Here is a 6400-nt window from a genome sequence, read left to right as displayed (position 1 = left end):
ATAAATAATGACATAAAAATCCAAAATATTTTTCCAACATTTAAATTTTTATGTTTAAGTGATCTGTAAGTTTTTGACTTCAAAGAATGTGTGGTGTGAGAGATACAAAAATAAAAAATTGTTTGAGAGGGGAACAAAAAGAATTAGCACGGGATCTTGATGCAGTATACATGGTGTGGATATGGGTGCTCACCAAGCACCTGCTCTAAAAGTCCACGTATAAGCTAAGGAACATACTTGTTCCTATCTTGAAACTGGACTGCTGATGTGCCGTTCTTAGTTTGGTCTGTATTGCAGACTGAGGATATGAACATGTTCCTCAGATTAGAGCTGAGGTATAAAGTTCTACACCACAAGTGCAGATTAGAAAAGGTAGGTAATACAAATCAGTCATACACTGCAAGCGGAGTAATAATAATTTACAAAAGGTACACATTTTCAGTTTCTTAGGTTGGTGGTCCGTGAGATGTTTTTATCACATCAAGTTAAATAAGAAGATCAATTTTTTAATCTTTTACTTAATTATCTTGGAAGCCATACAGGTCTTTGATTTTTATATGGAATTTCCTTTTCCTAGACTACAGGTGCAGCTTTATACACTCATCTTCCGAGGTTACAGTAGCAGTTAAGTATGTTCTAACTGAAAATTATGAAAACGGAAGTTATGCACATCAATAGGAAGAGGTAGAGAAGCATCTATGACCACAACATGACATTGTCAGTGTCAGTTATCTCTCACACACAGTTCTTATCTCTGCTGCATTCATGCAGATAAAAATGGTTGCCACAAGCTCTCAGCAACGCATGTGATTCTGAAAAAGTTTGTTAATATTGGCATTATGTGATATCGGTTGAATATACATTTACTTTGTTATTGTAGGGAATTAGCTGGAATGTTTGTTTTTCTGGTAATCCTCTCTTCCTCTCATGGGCATTATCAATATTCACACAGTGGAATTCTAAAATAGACGGGGAAGCATCTGAATTATCTTGGGCTGACTATATGGTCAACAAGAGTACTTGGTAGATAAGCATCTTAAGCAACTTTGTTCACAGTTTTATGAATACAGATAGAATACTTGCTGCTAATCATCCAACATAAGCCTCTTGCAATTGTTCCTTTTCTTTACGGAGGCTATGAATTTATAATCCACAAGATTTGGTTGGAAGAACCAATGATTACATCTGAACCGTCCACTTGCAGGAAATATGTTGGTTAAGCTGCCTAAACCATGGATGATAGCTTTTTATATAACAATGAATGTTAAGCATATTATTTTGGTAGACTACCAGTTCGTTAAAAAGTAGGTTTGACCAATGTTTATAAATGATACTGAAGTAAATGGTGCAGTGATTTTTGGGTAGTAGAAAAGCAATATAGGTGTGCTACATATTTCTTATATTCTTTTATAAGATGGCATGCATTATTCTTTATTGTAGATGCCAAAGCCACTCTCTTTTCATTGGTAAAAATAATTAGATGATGTTTCAAAGTAATTTGATGTCCACTGAGTAGACATGGTTGGTCAGCATGGTTTGTTTCTTTTTTATAGTTTTGAACTTGGATTAAATTAGTTCAATTATACAATTTGGCACTACATAGTTCTGCTCCCCTAATTTACAGTTCTGGTTCTCTGATCCTCTGCAATTAGTTAAGCACCAACAAAATCAGAGAAGCTAACCCTTCTGGCTAAGCTACAGGTTCAAATTAAGTTCTCTAACCACCCAATGGCTTATTACACTGGCACTGTATGCATCATGATCATAAACAAATCATGGTTGACATGATACCTTCCCTTTGTTATCAGGCTACAGCTTGAAAGTTTATAAAAGCTTTGGTGTATTGCATCATTCAAATATAGTTCACGACGACCTGAAACCGTAACATATCCTTATGTAGAGTTACAATAGATGTGAAATCAAGGTTATCGATCCTAAAAGCAGTTGCTTCTTAACAGACAACTTAATCCTAAGATAATTTTGATATTATGTGCTTTTCTTGTTTCTTCAAGCAGAAAAATCAAGATTCAAGTTGAACTCAGAGCCTCAAAGGTGCATTCCGAGTTCATTATTATGCCTTTATCTCCCTGACATTTCGTGACCTCCTTGCTCTATTCACCGGCTTACTGTATTCATCACATGAGACTCTGAATCGGCTCTTATATCTATGCGGGTGAGGTGCTCGCGACGAGGGTACGATTCGCAGCTAGAGCAATCGGTCTACAATTTCGCTTGGTTTTCATCTACACAAAGATGTATGTACTTTTCCATGTTCATGTTTGTGGCTCGAATTGATAACAATTTATTAGGAGATTTGGACACACAAGGATGTTTGTGATACCATTGCTCCAGGGAAGTCTTCCACATGGATTTTATGCTTTGTTTTGTCTTTCCTCATATTCTAGCCTAGGCTCTAAGGTTTCATATAATGTATCTAGGAGTACTATCTTATCATTAAAATAAAAATTATGCATGTACATGAAAGTTGTGTTATGGAATTAGAATAATGTAATTGTCCATCCCTAATTCAACTATGATGTATACATTAACCAAACTACTACATTTTTTTTTATTTTGTGCTTATTTTTTTCATATCTCCTTGGTTTTATGGTTCTTATATGAGGTATTGGATGTGTGCAGAAGGTCACTGCACCACCATGGTTCTTCTATGACTACGAGGTACGGACATTTTGTAGTATGACAACTTTTACAAAAATGCTCAGACATAACTTATTAGTGGGTAATACTTTCTTATGCTATTTTCACGTTTCGGGTAGAGACATTTCCATGGGCGATGTTTTTATTTGTTAAGCATATACTCTCCCTTTGTGGGTATATCTTATCTAGCTTATTTTTTATGTTAATGTTTTTATAAGCATTTATCTAGAAGTGTGTGGCCAGCCTTTTCCATTGAGGTGCATATGCTTTCAGTTTTGTGTTGCAAAAATTGTTTTATCCAAGATATCTTATGAAGCATCTCCCTACCCTACAAAACAGCTACCTTACAAATAGCCACTTACGTGAGGAAAGAAACAAGGAACAATGATTTTTTCAATAAAAATTGTTTTATATACATGAAATTTTCAATGTAGCTTCATATATGCTACCAACATATTATTACTTAATAAAATGTTTTGCCAGTGTATAAAGGAGGGTAACTCTAAACTATTACTTTCTTGTTGCTTTGCATTTTGTGTTTTTTTAGATTTTTGCATTTCTTGCAATCGGTTTAGGATCAACATAGCCGTTCTTATTATTGATGCGCTTACACAATGAAAGTTTGTTGATTGTCTTATGCAAAGATGGCTAACATGGCTTGAAGTCGATAGATTGGATGCTAGAGAAGGAGACACATGACGTCCTGCAAAGGTAAAAAGGGACAAAACCATGTTCCTCCTTGCAGTGTTAGGAAGAGGGGGAAATACCAATGTATAATGTGGACCATTCAAAAATTATAGATTGTAGTGTATAGCGTGGGGCTATTTGAACACTATAAATGAAAAACTATAAGGGATCCTGCTTGGCTATTTGAACACTACAACTGAAAAACTAATATCGCGCTTGGTGGTCATAACAAAATCAAATCGCCTTTCTTCATGTCACGTTTTCCCGTAGCAACGCACGGGCACTTAACTAGTAAAATTAAGAATTTGGTGCATGATGGGTCTGTGGGGGTAAGGATCAATGAATGTAAGAGTCATTTCTTGACAGGGCAACCCCTTGTCACCGTTGCTTTTTAATTTTGTGGTGGATGTTTTCACCCGTATGCTTGTTAAAGCGGCTTAACAAAACTTGATTTCTGTTCTTCTTCAAAATTTTAGGCCAGGTGGGGTCTTTAGCCTCCAGTACGCGGATGATACTTTGATTTTCCTTTAAAATGACATAGAACAAGCCCAAAACCTGAAGTGGATCCAGGCTCTTTTTGAGCAAATCTCTGGTATGAGGATCAATTAAAAGTGACTAAATTCCAATCAATGTATCTGTGGATGATAGTAATGTCCTTGCTAAGTTTTTGGGTGCAAAATTAGTGAGTTTCCTATAAAAATATCTTGGTGTGACTTTGCATTTTGGTAAACTGAGGAAAGAGGATCTCCAACCAATTATTGAAGCAATTATTAATAGAATTGCTGGTTGGAGAGGCAAACTCTTATCATGCCAGCAGACTGATTTTAACCAAGTCTTGTCTTGCGAGAATTCCGGTGTATTTGCTGTTTGTTTTAAAGCTTCCCAAATGGTCTATTAAAGCCATTAATTCTCACATGGCTCTGGATAACTATGAGGGGCATCACAAGTACCACCGGGCAAATTGGGAGCTGGTAAGCTTGAAACAAGACTTTGGTTGTTTAGGTGTTCCCAATATTAGAGATCTAAAATATTTCTTTGCTTTGCTCCTACATAAAAAAAGGTATAACTTGAATGATCATAAAATGTGGAAAAGTATCATTCAATACAAGTATAATACACAAAATTCAAATATTTTTGTTTGTAGGGATTCACAGGCCTCTCCATTTTGGAAAGGGATGATGTGGGCGTTTAAGGCTGCCAAGTTAGGATATCAGTGGTTGGTTGGTAATGGGAGAAGTGTGAAATGCTGGGAGGATCAGTGGTTTGGAGGCACTAGCCTTGCCATCCACTTCTAGGAACTATACTTTATTTGCAGAAAAAAAAGACAATTAGTGATATTTGGGTTAATGGAGAGCTTAAACTCTCCTTTAGGAGAAACTTTAATCAAAGAATGGTGGGGATGTGGGAAGATTTGGTAGCCTTTGTTTAACACCTGAGGCTGTCTGATGAGGATGACCAGATAGTTCAGGGTCTACAGTTCACAGTCTTTATATGATGTGATCAATTTCAGAGGATTACCCCGGTTTTTGTTCCATCTTTTTGGAAGTTAAATGTGCCTCCTAGGGTACACATTTTTCTATGGTTGTTGTCCCATAATAAACTGCTTACTAGAGATAACTTATTGAAACGACAACACTTGCAGGACATAAGGTGTCTCTTTTGTGCTGAAAATGAAAGTGTAGAACACTTATGTTTCTCTTGTGATGTGGTCAATTTGGTTTGGCAGGAGATTGCTGTCATTACTAAAAATTCGTATTGGTGAATTATATGAAAGTGTAGATAGGTTATGGATAAGTAATAAGAAAAATTGCGCTATTAATATGATGACTTATGTTGTTATGTGGAATTCTTGGAAAATGAGAAATGAAATATACTTTGGTAGACTAGTATGAATTGGTTTACAGATTGTTTGGAGGAGGATTGCACAGTTGCTCAGGAAGTGGATACCATTGTGTCCTCCCCATGCAAAAACTTTGCTGGAAGAGTGGGTCATGGTGCTGGACTTAAGAGCCTCCGAAACTCCCCGGCTAAGATGGCGCTGAAGCGAAGGAAGATGCTGGAGGGACCTGGGACACCGAAGGCGTGGGCGGAGATTCGCATGAAGTTCTGATTCTCAGTTTCTTCTATATAGTTGTTGTGTCGGTTTGTCACATGGGTGTTGTTCTTTGAGTAGTAGTTGGTTTTCCTGGAGAGTGTCATTTGCTTTAGAAGGTGTAATATCTCGAATGCTGAGAATTTGTGAACTTGATTTCGTTTCTTTGAAATGGAACGGGGCGAAGACGCCTTTGATCTAAAAAATAAAAATAAAGTCCACACATCTGCAGGCCGGAGGAGGGAGGCCACCACGAGCCAAGCCCCAGGCGCCAGTGGCCGGGAGATGCGGCGCCCAAATCCTTCGTGAGGCACTAAGGCCAGCTGCAGCAGTGCGTCGACTCCATCCGCACGCCTGCTGCCCAAGGGAAGGAGGGCCGGTGGCCGGGGATCCGGTGGGCAACTCATCAGACAATGTCGCGCCCGCATTCCTTGAGAGCATCGCCGGCGGGGTAGTTTGATGTTATCGCCAGGTGGTGTCATCGGGAGGAGGTGGGGGAAAATGTTAGTGTTCGATCTAAAAAAACAATTATTTCTCTGACGATGGGCTTTGTTGGGCTGGCAACCTCTTCGGTCTTTCAAGGATTTCACCTTCAAAATGTGAGAAGTAGAAAGTCTAGGGATAGGACTAGACGAAAACCGAGCTTCGCGAAGGTCCCGTCCGCAGCAGAACCAGACTCTCCATACAACACGTGTTAGAGCATCTCTAGCAGAGCCCGTAAACTGGGTGGAAACTGAAAAACCCCTGGCGGTTATAAGGGTTCGGGCCAAAACTGGGCCAGAACGGAGCCCGAACTCGCGGCCTGGCCCGTATAACGAGTTCGGGCCCCCGAGAAACTGCGCGTTCGCCCCGTATTAAAAGGGGCCACGGAGGGGGAGTTCGGTTTCCAAACCCTACTCCTCTTCGCCGCTTCCACTCCTTCTGCCGCGAGCAATCGAGCAGCCCGCAGCCACCGTTCCACCC

The sequence above is a fragment of the Lolium perenne genome, chromosome 2 (genome assembly GCF_019359855.2).
Source record: "Lolium perenne isolate Kyuss_39 chromosome 2, Kyuss_2.0, whole genome shotgun sequence".
Classification (NCBI taxonomy): Eukaryota; Viridiplantae; Streptophyta; class Magnoliopsida; order Poales; family Poaceae; genus Lolium; species Lolium perenne.
Note: the sequence above shows the minus strand (reverse complement) of the source record.